Consider the following 15,245-nt stretch of genomic DNA (forward strand, 5'->3'; position numbering starts at 1 on the left):
ACGGGCCCAAGAATGTACAGTGTCTAGGTGCTTGGCTTCTCTGAGGCTTTACATTTACCATCGGATTTTCTGGGTTGAGAAATATTGTAGAACAATAGGTCTGTTCTAAGAACAAAATAAAAGTTATTGCTGTTCTTCAAAACCTCACAGCTCTCCAACTTGCCAGTCTACCTGCAATATTCACTAAAATATAAATGCGGGTATATGTACTGATTTGCTTTGGAGTTAGGCTTCCTTTCTACTCACATTTGCATTGCCCAAAGTGACATCTTTTAAGAACCTGACAGGATTGGTTTGTGATTGAGATTCTCTCCTAACAGGCAGATTGATGACCAGAACAAAAGAGATGAAAGTACAGGCAAAAATGTCTGAGGAGACAGCAGATTTGGAAAGTATTCTCAGTGTGAGGAAAGTGAGACGATGGGCTCTCTGACGAGCTGCTCTTCCTAACCATGCACAGTTACTCTATGACTTTATTGTAAGGTTTCCCTCCCTGGACAGGTGCTTCCCTGAGCCTGCAAGGCAGGGATGCTGGGGAGCGAAAAACAGCTTCCCCTTCCTTTGGCCAGATATGATCCCAGCAGCTTTCGGATATGTCAGCCTGATGGGGAGCTTTTCTATAGCTTCTTTGGTCTTCCTGGAAGAGTAATGTGTGGATGAGGCGATGGCCTGTGGACCCCATGGCAGCTGTCTGCAAGAAGGTAGCTCCTTTCTTCCAAGTAACAGGCCAGGAGTGATCTTCAGGAAAAGAAAGATGCACGGGGTACAAGAATAAACAACTGTTCATTGGGAGGAGAGTATGTACTACTATGTAGAAGGCTATTCTGCTGTAATGCACCTTGGCACTTGTCTAGAAGTCAGAGTGGGCAAAAGTCCCCTCTTGACTATGTTTTCCCTTGAACTTTCCTCAAATATGTTGCTAGAAATGTCACCCAATCCATCATTAACATTTAAGTTTATGGTCTGAAAACAAGCACAGGGAAAGTAAGGATTGTGTTCTGGTGTGCTTTGGTTTTCACTTTCTTCAGATCTTTGTTCCTTTTTTATTTTGCTTTATCCTAGTTCTCCTTTTCATCTGATTCTCCCACTGTCAGTCCCTTCAATCTTCAGAAAGATGCTTGCTTTTCTATCTACAAGGACACATCAGAAATCAAAATATACCTCTGCATCTGTGAACAGCTTTGCTTACAGATACCACATGAAGATACCACAGAGCAATCATGAAAAGCATACTGAAAAGATATATTAGTCTGTTGTGCCAGAATCCTGTGTCTTGTCAGGATCTGTTGCTTCTTGTCATTTGAGGAATAGATTTTCCTGACAGCTTCTATATAAGTGAAAATAGTCGTTAGATTAAAATGCCTTTAGAGTGCATGACGGATTTAACAGCTTTTGTGAGCCATTTGTACAGTGAAATACCATCAGTCACTGAACCATTCTCAGGGTTGTATGGCAACTTGGAAGTTGTTTTAGCCAAGGGCAGCGTTTCAGCTGTCCAGGGCAGTCCTTGTATTGGACACTTCTGGAGTACACAGCCTTATGCAAATAAAATGTGTGTGTGTGCCAGTCAAATCCATATTTTGCGCGGAATGACTGTGGTACTTCAAAACTAAATAAGCTGTAATTTTGTGGTTTGGTTACTGAAATTGGGCAGATAATGAATTATGACAAGATTTTGCAGTATTTCTAATGCACTGGATGACTCACAACAGTATAGTCTAGGTTAAGAACTTCTGTCAAAAAGAATCAAACACAAACCAGCCCTTTCACAGAAGGACACATCTTGTTTCAAGTTAGAAGGACAAAATTCAACATCAAATTCTCATTAAACTTTTTGGAGTTGCTCTGAGTTTTATAAGACTTTTATTATTTTGCTATATTGCAATATTTAAGTATTCCAACAAGTTTCATGAATTCAGATATTTCTAAGGCCAGAACAGACCATTAGGTAGATCCAGAGTGATCTCCAGTGAAAAGCAAGCTGCAGAACTTTACCCAGACAACCTTTTCCTGAATACAATGTCTTGTTCATGACTAGAGCATCTCTTTCATAAAAACTTATCATACAGTGTGAAGATGTCATGAGGGGACAACTGTCTGTCCTGTCCTGTCCTGTCCTGTCTACCTCCCAGTGTATTTGTCCCTCTACCACCCCACCTCATTTGGGTGCTTGTGCATTACCTGAGTCCCTGTGCTGCTGTAGCTGTAGTATCCCTGTAGTCATAGGGGTGTTGTTAGGCTTTATTGCACTGCAGAATGCTCTTTGCATTACAGTCATTGTCAAATCTGCCCTAAGCTCAGGGGAGACAGAGTGAAATTCATTATAAGGCAGATAACTGGGGCAAGATCTGCTCTCTAAATACATATCCAGTGCCTGGACTCACTCCCCAGGGAGCAGTTTTGTGTAGTGAGTGCTGAGATACTGGACCTACTGAAGCCTCGTAAAACATGCCCTCCACTGGGGGGCTGGGGTAGCACACAGTTAGATTAGGAGTGAAAAGCCTTGGTTGGCTCAGTGCTAGATGTTGATCTGTTGTATTTTAGAAGAGAATCTCATTTGTTAGAGGAGCAAACCTTGAATCCTTTGAAGCACAATTTGGAGAACAGTTCTTTGAGGACATCCTGGCAGACATTTTTCTATGTCCTAACCCTCCTGTGGGCAGTTTCATGAGATGCAAAGAAGTCAGCCTGCATTTAGAAGAATCAGGGACAAATGTTCCAAGCCTTCCAACCAAACAGGCTCTTCCAAAGCACCTCTTCCTAGCAGTGGCTGGACATATGATGCTTGGAACAGAGAAGTTTTTACTAATGTGTTAGGTGCTGGATTTCATAGAGTCTGTAAGAGCTCCCTTAACAAGTAAGTCCTGAAGATGATCCCAGGATTTTGTACTGTTTGCTTTGGGCAAGCCCTAGATATGCAGGATAACCAGTCCTGGAGTGTAACTCATTTTCACTCAGCCCCAAGTGGTCATGTGTATCTGCCATCGCAGTATCTCTTCCTTTCCTCTCTCTCTCCCTCTCTCAGTTGCAGCAGCAAGTCTTTAAACTTGGGGAAACCTGTATAGGGCTGCTGTGAAAAGAAATGCCTGCTCTTGTCATTGGAGATGCTGTATAGGTATTATTGGTGCTGGTGCATGCCTGAACACTAAAAAGTTCAGTGATGTTCTCTTTGTTGAAAAACGCTGATTCTGCAGATGCCTTGATGAGAAAAGGAAAAGGAAAAGGAAGAGAAAAGAGGAGAGGAGAGGAGAGGAGAGGAGAGGAGAGGAGAGGAGAGGAGAGGAGAGGAGAGGAGGAGGGAGGGGAGGGAGGAGGGAGGGGAGGGGAGGGAGAGGAGAGGAGAGGAGAGGAGAGGAGAGGAGAGGAGAGAGGAGAGGAGAGGAGAGGAGAGGAGAGGAGAGGAGAGGGAGAGGAGAGGAGAAGAGAAGAGAAAAGAGAAGAGAAGAGAAGAGAAGAGAAGAGAAGAGAAGAGAAGAGAAGAAGAAGAGAAGAGAAGGGAAAAGAAGAGAGGAGAGGAGAGGAGAGGGAGAGGAGAGGAGAGGAGAGGAGAGGAGAGGAGAGGAGAGGAGAGGAGAGGAGAGGAGAGGAGAGGAGAGGAGAGGGAAGGGAAGGGAAGGGAAGGGAAGGGAAGGGAAGGGAAGGGAAGGGAAGGGAAGGGAAGGGAAGGGAAGGGAAGAGAAGAGAAGAGAAGAGAAGAGAAGAGAAGAGAAGAGAAGAGAAGAGAAGAGAAGAGAAGAGAAGAGAAGAGAAGAGAAGAGAAGAGAAAAGAAAAGAAAAGAAAAGAAAAGAAAAGAAAAGAAAAGAAAAGAAAAGAAAAGAAAAGAAAAACCAAAACAAAAAACATGCCCTTGGCTGCTTCTAATTCAATATCAGAGTAGTCAAAATGTATCTATGCTCTGCTTCTGTTGCTAAAAAAAATCATTCAGAACAGATGCCATTTTAATGCAGCCTTTTTCTCCTAAGAAAATTACTTACTCTCTGTCATAGTTTGTTGATCATTTTAAGGTGTTAAGTGCTGGAAGCAGCAGTTTCCTGGCTGTGTGCCATTTGGAACTGGATGGAGCATTAATGCCACCTGCTGAAAAGCCTCATGGGACCTGCTTGAGGGAAGATATATACTATTTTTGGGGCTTGGAGGTTTTAATAACACTTGGTAATAGTGATGACATTCTTCATGTACAGAAAAAAAATAATCTGATACATTCTCCCTCTTGGCAGATGGAAGTTTAATTCTCTTCTCCCCTTGCTTGTATAAATCTCATCCTGACATTTATCAGGAAGGCTATCAGACCTGACATTACTCCATGTTTCTGGGGTCATAAAGGAAAATTAAAGTACAAGCATCAGGTTTTGCTAAGAGAGGAGTCTTAATTTGCACAGACAGAAGATAGCCACCAATTTCACAGGAAGTTCAGAAGGCCTTTATTACTACAGGTGTTTGAGGGATATATTTTGTTATACTGTTGCAGAACTGGTTTTTGCCATAACAAAGGCAGCAGGCTGCCTGTACCTAGGAGAATATGTTAAGTGAATTACAGGATGTGTATATGAGAGACAGAAAAATTGTGGGACATACTATGATGTCCCCAATACTGGAGGCAAAGCTAGAGCTTGAAAGCAAGACCTAAGTCATTTTAGAGAGTAGTTTGCTACTGTAGCAGACAAACAGCTTAAAGATCCACATCTTTAATGTGGATGTCATCTGAATAGTGCTTAAAGTCCCAATGGTACTGTATATTTAAAACTATTCTTCATTTTTTCTTAAAAATTCCACTCCTGGAGTCAGGTGATGATGTGACAATCTCAACTTCAGTTTAAAAACATTAGCTAAATTTCCAGCTTTTTATTGTGGAGAAAAAAATTTACAGTGCTAGCCCAAGGAATGTAATTCCTGTCAAAATTTTAAATTGGTGGCTCTTTATGCTACACATATGGACATACTGTGGATTAATGTAAATGACACGTAGATTTTAATGCAGGAAGATCAGACCAACTTCAGTGACTTTTATGCTAACAGTGAACAAAGTAAGAACAAGATGACGGTGTGCCAGGAGTAAGGGTCATTCCTGAGTAAAAGACCAAGGAGCAGAGCCACTGCACCAGTTATCTCTTCCTCTTTAACCCCTTCAGTCACCAGCTCACTGCTAGATTGACTTTCTGACAGAGGAGCTTTGCAAATTGCCTTCAGGAAGGTTTAGGAAAAAAGGTTTATTCTTTCTGTTGTTTGTTAGTGTAGGAAAACTAACACAAAATAGAATCCTACTGACAGGAACACCTCGATTCATTCTTTGTAACGGATAATTTAAATTATCAGCATGGTTACTTTTCCCTCAGAGTCAGTGGAGAGTGAAATGGGCACTTTGAGGGGAAAATAGTGCTATTTAAAAATTGCCTCCTGGAAATACCTCTCTTCTCCAGGTCAGTAGCTCCTGTCAGAGTGCAACCGTAGGAAAGTGTGGTGTTGTCAGTCGTTTCCTCAAATGTGCATGATCTGATGTCAGGGAGCGAATGATGCTCGTGACCAAATATTCTTCACGAGTATTGAATCCACCTATTCTTCCTGCTGGAGATAATCCCCTTCGAAATTGCTGGCTGCAAATTTACTGATCATAAAATCAGCCTCTCCTTTTTTAAACTACATAAAACAGGGACAAAGACTTCTTTTTAAAATCAGAATAAAGCCCACAATAGGTTATTGAACAAATTGCTACTGTCAGCAAATGGCCTGGAATTCTAGCTCTACTTTAAAAAATGAGATGATCTTGTGAAAAATACAGGGGATAAACCAAACATATTAAAAACATAAAACACTACAGACGCTGCATGGTTGTTTGGGAGTTTGGCATTTGGAATTTAATGTCGCATTAATGCCCCCTGCTGATAAGCCTTCAAAGATCTACTTTGGATCAAGCTCAGTATTTAATAGTACTGTGCATCAATACTTTCCTTAAATTAAAAAAAAAAAAATCCAGCGTATATCTCATCATAACTGGATTCATCTTAAATAAATCACATTTCATTTAAGTCTGCTCCATAACAAGGCCTCTGCTGTCACAAAAGCAGTAACAAAAAAGTCTTTATAATTGTCACATATGAATCCTTTCTACTGTTTGTTTAGTAAAAGGGACAAAGTGATGCAGCATGACTGTGTAGGAACTAAATCTTAAAGGAGGGGAGGAATATTTAAAATTTTGTAAAGAAAGAAGATTATTATAATGAAATATAGCTTGCCAAAATAGAGAAACTGCAAGAGGTTGAACAGGTGTATTGCTATTCAAGGTTATACTAGGGGGAGCTAAACGATAGGCCTTTTCACAGCATTTGTTATCTATTTTCTGGCTAAAGAAAAGATATCATTAGTATTTATTTTTATGGAGACTCTCTTGCGTATGGCAACACAGGTATTACCTGATTCCATAAGAGAGCTGGCAATTCATTTCCTCCCTCTTCAAGCCACGGGGAAAATGCTTTTCCTTTGCTGTTGGTGATTAAAAAGACACTACTGTTTTTTTTCCAGTTTCCAACACCTGTGCTGCTGAATCTTTCTTTGTCCATTCATCTCCCTGCCTCTCTGAGGTACATAAAATCTTGTGCAATTGTCCGTAACGTTGGCTGACCACCTAAAGCTTGTAGGGACATCCCCCCCTGTGTGTCATTCCCTCTGAAGAGAGTGAGGAGATGTTGTCCCTTTCAAGCATCAAAGAGGAGTGAGTTTAGCCTTTCATAGGCGGAGCTGATGGGAAGAGGCTGTCCCAAGGCAGCCTAGATCGTCAGCAGTGCAAAGAGTGCAGTGAGAGCAGGGTCAGGCTGTTACAAAACGGGGTATTGGGCCAACAAATCCCTGGGGGAAGGCTGGGCAGGGGTGGAACAGAGGCACTCCTGGTGCCCTCCTGTCCTCCCTCTGTGCAGGGTCCCAGGCAAAGATCAGGATTTCTGCAGGGAAACTGATACCTGCCCATGCCTGCTCTGCTCCCAGTCATCAACAGCTTGCACAGATACTGCCTTATGAATGCAGAGAATTGGGCATTTTTCCCTTTCAGCAGGAACTCAGAGAGATTGTAAAAGAGATTGGAGAAAGACTGTTGCAGCTCGTGGCCGTGTGGGCATTTCATACAGCAGTGTCATGCCTATGGTACACTTTTGCACATATGTCATAGTTCTGGAACGTTAATAGAGAAGAGTGTGTGGGAAACGGCCAGCACATTTTGTGGCATTAAAGCACTGATTTTTATCAGTGAGAGGAGACTGCAGAGCATTGTTCAATGGCGTCACAGACTTACCACGAAAACAGAACAAGGAATGCTGTCTGACCCCTAACTTCTGTGCATCTGGTACAGGATCCGATGCATACCATGCATCAGCCTGTGGTTGAAACAGCTACAAAACAGATGGAAGTGCACCCTTGAGTTACACAGATGTGTACAGCTTCTTGTACTCGAGTCACTAGCAGGAAGAATTAAGAGGAAGGCAGGACTGGTTGGGAAGTACCCACTTTACACTTAGCTTGACATCTGAGTGAAGAGGCCAGTCGATCAGGCCTACAACAAATGTGCTTTCCTTTGGTGGCTCTTAAACAGGCAAGTTAGCATCACCATTACCAGTACCCTCAGGAAAACAGCATGGTAGATCTATAAAGAATTTTCCTTTGTTGTTTGTAAAAGCATGTTTAATAGTCTTTGAATTAATAGTCTCTTTCCTTACAAAGGCAGTGGTTACAGATTACAAGTGAGAAAAGGAAAAAAAAAACAATAGGACAGAATCGTTCATCCACTATTTGGTCAGAAACAGGTACGTGGTTCCTGGACAACCACAGCATGAGGTGGCAAATTCTTGCACGCCCATTTCTGCTGTAGTAGACAGCCAACAGCCCAGGATTTGAAACAAGATATGTCCATCTCTTGAATTTTCTCCACCACAAAGGAGAATTGTGCTGAGCAAGTAGGGTATGTAGGATGGAGAAAGGAGGGCAAACTGCTATTATGTCAGTTGTCTGTCTTAGTTGATAAAGTCAGTGTCAGATTTCAGTGGATCTAGGAAAATCTGTCTACTCTCTGAGTGTTTTTTTGACAGGGCAGTATCATGAGATGGTGGTATGGCATCATCTGATATGGCACCTTGTCTCCTCTCCAGCTTATACAACTTTCAGTGCTGATGTCAGAGGAATCACCCCAAAGGTTAGAACATGCTCTAGCATCCTTGTCAGCAGCCTGAGAGGGAAGGTAGCCACAGAGTTACCGAGTTTGTTCATGGCATGTCGTTATTGTTCCCTCGGAAGGGTGGGGGATGTTTTCTGAGCTCTTCTGACTCCTCTGGGAACAGCCCATGTTTCTATCTGCTGCTGCCATACCTGTGGGAGGTGCCCTTGCCAGGTGCCTGCCCAGGAGTACTACGGACATGAAGGTGGTCTTCCTCCCATCTTCTTACAGGTCCCAAAAGAATCAATGGAGGAGGCAGAAACAAAGGCCATTACAAGCAAATCCATCTCTAGTGGAAACCCAAAATAGTAGCGGAGGTCATATGCAGCTTAGATTTTTGTGTCGATATGGAGAATTATTAACTTTGAAAACACAGATGCCAGGAGAAAAATGTCTCCTTAATTAATAGGAGTACCAGAGGATTATAGCTTGTAATGGACCCATGCAACTGGAGTTCAGAAATCCGCCAGCTCTGCATCACTTTTCTAACAAATACTGCTTCCAACAAACTGGGCCCCGTATCTACGATTATTACTATCCTACCTGGGTACCTGAGCAAATGCGAAGATATTTGTCTCTGATGCTTTGGGCTCGGTTCATTTTTATACTTAGACCTTGACTACATAAAAACTATTACGCTATTATAATACCCAGCACAGCGTGTGGTAGGCGTCCCTCCTCCCTTCAAGGTGACAGTTTCAGCCTGTGATCGATCCATGGGTCACAGTGACCTGTCAAATAAAGCAGGCTTAAATTTATTACATAAGAATCACTGGTAAAATTGAAGGGTCTACAAATTAAAAGGTTGAAAACCATTACTTTAAACTGAGAGAGTTGGAGCAGTGTGTAGAGTGGATTGAGTTACACCTGATAATCAAGGTGCCTCATACTGTTATTTATTTTATTTCCTACATATGAAAAAGTTGTATCAGTTACAGCATTTTTACGCCTTTATGTCTCTGTTGCTATTAGGAGAACTGTACTGCTTTAACTGCACAGCTAGAGCTGGAGAAACCTGGCTTCTTTATATGGATGAGCTCTTAGGTAGTGTTAAGCTTCTGTAGTGTAGCACATAGAAGTTCCTCAAGGACCGTTACATAAAAAACAAGCTGAAACAGTTTTTAACCAGGCGTCAGTATTTTTCGAGGCCATGCTACTCTCACAAAACTTCTTTTCCTGAAACAAGTGCCTTGGGAAGATGTAAAGTCCTCTTTTGTCCGAGAGTGTCTTGTTCAGCCTTCTAAACTATACCTGGTCCCAACTTAATTACTAAAATGCTAAAATAATACAATTAGTTATTGGAATGGACTTGTAAGAAGCTCTGCAGAGACCACTCTGGTTTCTTACACAGCTCCAGCTTCAAAAGCCTGTGTGCACTAATAACCCCTCTCTCCCTCCAAGCTGCTTTCCAGCTTGTGCCACCATGCTGACTGAACTTAAAAACTCCTATAACAAAGCCATGTCCTGTAATTGGCTGCTCTCAGAACAGACCATGACTTTTGTGTGCTGCAGTCGCTTAGGAAAACTGATTTCAGAATCAGATTGCAAAGTCAGTTATATCAGGTGAGGGAGATAAAACACTTCTGAAAACGGGCAGCTTAGAAAGATCATTGGCTTTTATACTTATTCTGACAGTGTAAAATATATGGTTATTTGGCATAATAAAACTATTCACTTGGAATTATTTTACCATTAAGTGGAAGTCCAATATAGGTGGTTTATCTCACTGTCTCCAAAAGAAGTATTTGTTCATTATGCATTCCTCTAGCTGCTTCATCTTTTTCTTGTAATATTTTCATTAAAAGTAGATTATTTGCTGCATCCAATCCCTTGGCAACCTAAAAGATTACGCAGTCGGCCAGATCCTTACCATCCATTAAAAACATTAATTCACTGCAGTCAGAGACTGTAAGAGCCTTTACTGTCTGATATGCTCTTCCTCTTTCTATAGACCTGGATATGCTACAGAAGTGTGAAGGTTAAACCTTTTAAGTCATGTCATTTGTGATAAAATGGTACAGAACAGATGCTTAACAAACTGCTGTAGAGCTGAGGCTTTTGTTGCTCCCTGAAGAATTCACACTGTTAACTCCCATTAATGCTAATGGGAGATACGTACCTACTACCCTCACACCTCAGTGCGAAAATAGGCCTTTTAGCTGCTAGCACACCTGGATCAGGTGGACTTCTAATTAATTGTTGTCTCCATCTTCTTTGTTATTTGTAAGGATAGGCTTGTCTGAGGGGGTGTTTAACGTTTTCCTTACCACTTGACCACTCTACAATGTGAAAATGTAGACCCTTCTTAAGAAGTTATAGTCGGGGTTTCAGCATAGGCAATTTCAGGAGTCCTGAAAACATTCCCAGAGGCATACTGTGAAAAAGCTTGTCAAAGTAATTGTTTTAAGTAAAATTATCATGTAATAATACAAATCCAGTATTTTCTGTAATTATTCTGCCAATATTTGAAGGAAGTTTGATTGTTTAAGAAAACAAAATGTAACTAGTGAGATGTTTTCTTTCTCTATTTATGTCAGGTACAAACACTAGAGGTAAGAAATCTATATCAGGTGAAGGATGATTTAGTAAGTGGATATCAGTTGGCCACAAATAAATACAGACAATACTTACTAAAAGGTTCCTGACCCCTGAACCAGCATGAGTTTCTGAGGTTGCACCCTAAGCAGGATACTTCAGGAAACAGCCTCAGTTGTTTTTAGATAGAGGCTTGATCTGCTTTTAGAAAGGTAGAAGTGGGTCATGAAATTTAACAATCCATGTGATTTCTTCCAATCTGCTGTGCTTCTCACATCCCTCTACTGCAGCGGGAAGACTAGAGTTCCCATCTCCAAGTGAAAACAGCCTGGCTTCCTTCACAGAGAAGGACCCGAACCATCCCTGGGCAAAACAGTCTGGGATGCACGGTTAAATATTTCTGACGTTATCCAGTCGAGAGCAAAGACACACTCTTAACAATTCCTTCCAGCAGGAACTTAGGAGTCCTATATGTAGCTAACCTGTCTGTTTTCGTGACACACGTATGCTAAGACTGCTGGATCCTCCAGTGTGTCTATTCCAAGAGTCATGCTCTCATCACCTAGCTCAGAAAAACCATGCCAAAATTTTTCAGGCTTTGCGTAACAATTGGTAACCAGAGTTTATTCAAAGGGGGAGGTGGAAATCTGATTAAAATGGGTGGATCTGTGAGCCCTAGCATGTGCATCGAGAGTTGAAAACACTCGTGCAGGTTTGTGGTGCTCTGCTCATGAAATTGTGACCGTTTCAGTTCATGAACTGAAACCCACTGAAGCTTGCTGGAAGCAAATAAACTGAGCACGGGTATCAATAGGTATCTCACTGACTATATGCTAAGGAACACCTCATGCAAAATACTGGTTTCTTTCAGAAGGAATAAAAATATAGTCTTTTACGTTGACATTTGTGTGCAAGAACAATTTTCCAATTATCAGTCATGCACATTAAAGGCATTGTAAGATATATTATCAGTAGCATGTGGGAAGGCTGATAAGCTGAAAGAATTTAACTATTTGTGTATAAATACCACCAGTACTTGGCAGTTTTCAAGTTCATTCATATGGATTTGCGTTATGATTTATATGAGTGACAAAACACACAGCAAAAGGAAATTTTTGCAGTGGCTGTATGCCTGTCTTACAGGACATAGAGATTGTATGGCTAGAGAGTACACGATAAATTTTTATAGCCTCTTCCTTTTCTCCCTCAATTTCTTGCTCTTCTATTAAGAACTCTGGGGAGTCTTCAGTATAGGCTGATCAAAAAGCTCTGCCTCCCACTGTATCTACTGTCTTTTAACATTAATCTCTATCTTTTACAGCTTTATGTCCCTTTCCCAAATGGAGTTGGCCTCTTGCTTTCTTGTTTGCAAAACAGGGGCCTCTTTTCTGTGCATAACAGTAAAAAAAAAAAAAAAAAAAAATTCTTTCCGATTGTTGTTAAGGGAACTGGGAAGTGCTTTGCAGTGAATGAAGAGAGTGTATGCAGTCTGGGACTTCAGTCCCACTATCTGGTATTGTAATAATTTTGCTTTGGATGTGCAGTAGCCTCCGAGTTATGCTGTCAGAGTATAAAGGTAAAGGGGAGGATTTCTGCATGTATCCCAGTAGCCCTGGGATTAGTGTGACTGAATTGTACTGCTTACTTTGAAGATTCTCTTTATACTCAGGACACAATCTTACACTAATACCTGATTAGCACCTGCACCAAACAATTACCAATTGCCCAAAGAAGATTGCAAGACTTGCTTCATATTTCTTGGTTATTTTAAGAAAGTTATTTTTGATTGCAGAGAACTCCCACAACTTAAAGAGGAGCAAGGGTGTGCAGTGATAGGAAGGTCTGCAAGGACAGAATCAGTGTGGGCTTGTAGGGCAGTGCAGAATTTAATGGTGTGGTGAGGGACAGGTGTTGAGTACTACAGAATTAATCCATTCAAATAGCTGGCTCTGAGGAAAAATCACACACCAATTGTTTGAGTCCAGCTTGTCAAGCTTGATCTAAAACCAAGCAGGAGCTTTTAAATGGGGCTGAATCAGACACGTGATGTGTTTCCTTAACACTGTCATGAATGAGCTTCTGCAGAATCAGGACCTATGCATATATCATTGAGCTTTTTCATGTGCAGATCATTGGCTAATCCAGAAAAATCTAGTCCAGAAGAAAGGTATATCTTGGCTGTGCCACAGGCTCTACTGTGACCTAAGGGCAGTCATTTTATTTCCTCTACTTTTGTCCCCTCTCTGTAAAATAGTGATAAGAGCATTTTCTTATCTTGCAATGGAGTAGTGATGATAAATATTAAGGATTATGACATGGTTAAATACTGTGGTAATGGAGGCCATTAAGCACCTTAGACACTTCTATTCATTGGCTGTTTTTCTAAACTGAATTATTGAGCATTTTAAATTTTTCCCAAGTAAACTCAGGGAAATTAGTTGATAAGGATTAATAAATAAACACTGCAAAATGTCGACTGTTAAACTGCATTGTGTTTTCTGAATTATGTAACTGGATGTTTTGTATCTTTATCTTAAGTCAACCTACGTGTTCTTCTTCACTGCTTCCTTCAATGGCTGTGAACCTGAAAATAGGGAGAAGACGCAAAGTTTTTACCAGCTACAAAACGACTGTGGCTACAAAAATCAGGGATTTGTGCATCTGTCATTTTAGGTCCTAGCTTTAGAAATGGAAAAAGATTACATGATTGAAGTTGATTAAGGCATCTGTGACCAGTAAATCAAAACATAGGTTGAGGAATTTTTATGGTGCCCCTTGAGGCTAATTAAACACATGTTTGTGCTTAGATAGAAAAGAAAAATTTAATGAACAATGCATTGGGCAGAGTGCTACCACAATAGGCAGTTCTATGTGGAGTCTGCAAAGATGCATCACATAGCAGGTTCCTTATATCCACTCGCACCAGCACCCATCCCGTGAGCAGCTGCACGGGGCACCTCAGCCAGGCCGTGGGTCCATCCCCCAGCCCAGCTCTGCTGCCCAAAGGTGGCCCCTGAGCACTCCCATTGCAGGATGGCTACAAGACAACGCTGTGGCTGTTTCTTTTCTCATCACCAAGGGAAACTTCACTCCCTTGCAGGGCGTAGTTCTGTCTCTGGCATCCCTGCTTCCAGCCAGTTCAGCCCCTTCTGCAGCTGGACCTTCCTGCCCTCCGTGCCAGATCATTCCCCAGTCACAAATTACCACTGCTGAGCAGTTACAATTAGAATTTCCCCTTCACAAACAAAGAAAAAAACTCACTCATGCCACAATAAATACATATGAAATAGTCACCAAGTGGAAGGGAAAGGGGAAAGGGGAAAGGGGAAAGGGGAAAGGGGAAAGGGGAAAGGGAAGGGAAGGGAAGGGAAGGGAAGGGAAGGGAAGGGAAGGGAAGGGAAGGGAAGGGAAGGGAAGGGAAGGGAAGGGAAGGGAAGGGAAGGGAAGGGAAGGGAAGGGAAGGGAAGGGAAGGGAAGGGAAGGGAAGGGAAGGGAAGGGAAGGGAAGGGAAGGGAAAGGAAAAAGAAAAGAAGTTCTTCATGTTTCTGTTTGCCTTTTGCTGAGAAGCTGCTTAGAGCAGTGAATACTCAACATGAGGCACAGGAACATGCCACACAAATGTGGTCAGGTCTTTACTGACTGTGTGAGCAGCAAAAATATTGCTCACATTCATAGTAATAGCTGGACTGTCCTTTCTGTACCTCACATCATCCCTGTCATCATGGGACTCATCAAATCTCTTTTTGCAGATAATATGTTTTTTCTTTCTCAGAAGAACAAAACACAGAAACTGACGTGTGACCGGGACTGGGTTTATTATTGAGGTATCTGTGGTGTTGTAGGTCAGCATTGACATAAGTCAGACTAGAGCTGTATTTTATATGCAGGAGGTGTTTTCATGCAACACTGAGGCAGCATTTGGCACTGGGAAGGTCAAAGTTAGTTGTGCAACCACTGGCTAGAGAGCACATTTGGTATAAATGAAATTTTCATCCTGTATCAAAAAAACACATTTTTTGAAAAGTGATTTTTCCATATGACACCCAAAGAAGGATATAAGTTCAGTACCTGCTTTCTCCCTTTCCCAGTAACAGGGGAAAAAACAGCTGTCTCTATTGTATCACCTCCTGTTCTCTCCCCTGTGTATGCTGGCTGGGGCTGGCAACCTAAAGCATGTCTGGGGGTATGTTTGAGATAGGAAGGGTGGGCCAGATGATTGCTTCTGACAGCCCCGGGCATATGAGATGCTGGAACTGAGCTTAAATACCTCTATATCCAGGCATCCTGTAATGTCTAATGTGTTTATCTGGCCATGTCAGGTAGAGCAGTGATAGTGTCATTGCCTTCCTCTAATGTTAATTTATAAAACTGAGTTGCCCAAGGTTGATTAGGAAATCTATAGCTGCTCAAGGAGTTAAATTCAGGTCTTCTAAGTCCTCAGTTATAAGACTGTGTTTGTTTATAGGGAATCCCACTGACTCATCCAGGATGCTGTAGAGGTCTCCGGGAAATACA

General features: G+C 41.7%; 1 protein-coding gene across 4 annotated transcripts in view; it reads left to right on the top strand.

The window, feature by feature from the left end:
* PLPPR1 (phospholipid phosphatase related 1) overlaps positions 1-15,245 on the top strand; it is a 134,724-nt gene that overhangs the window by 81,810 nt on the left and 37,669 nt on the right. The window lies entirely within an intron of this gene.

The sequence above is a fragment of the Ciconia boyciana genome, chromosome 4 (genome assembly GCF_034638445.1).
Source record: "Ciconia boyciana chromosome 4, ASM3463844v1, whole genome shotgun sequence".
Taxonomy (NCBI): Eukaryota; Metazoa; Chordata; class Aves; order Ciconiiformes; family Ciconiidae; genus Ciconia; species Ciconia boyciana.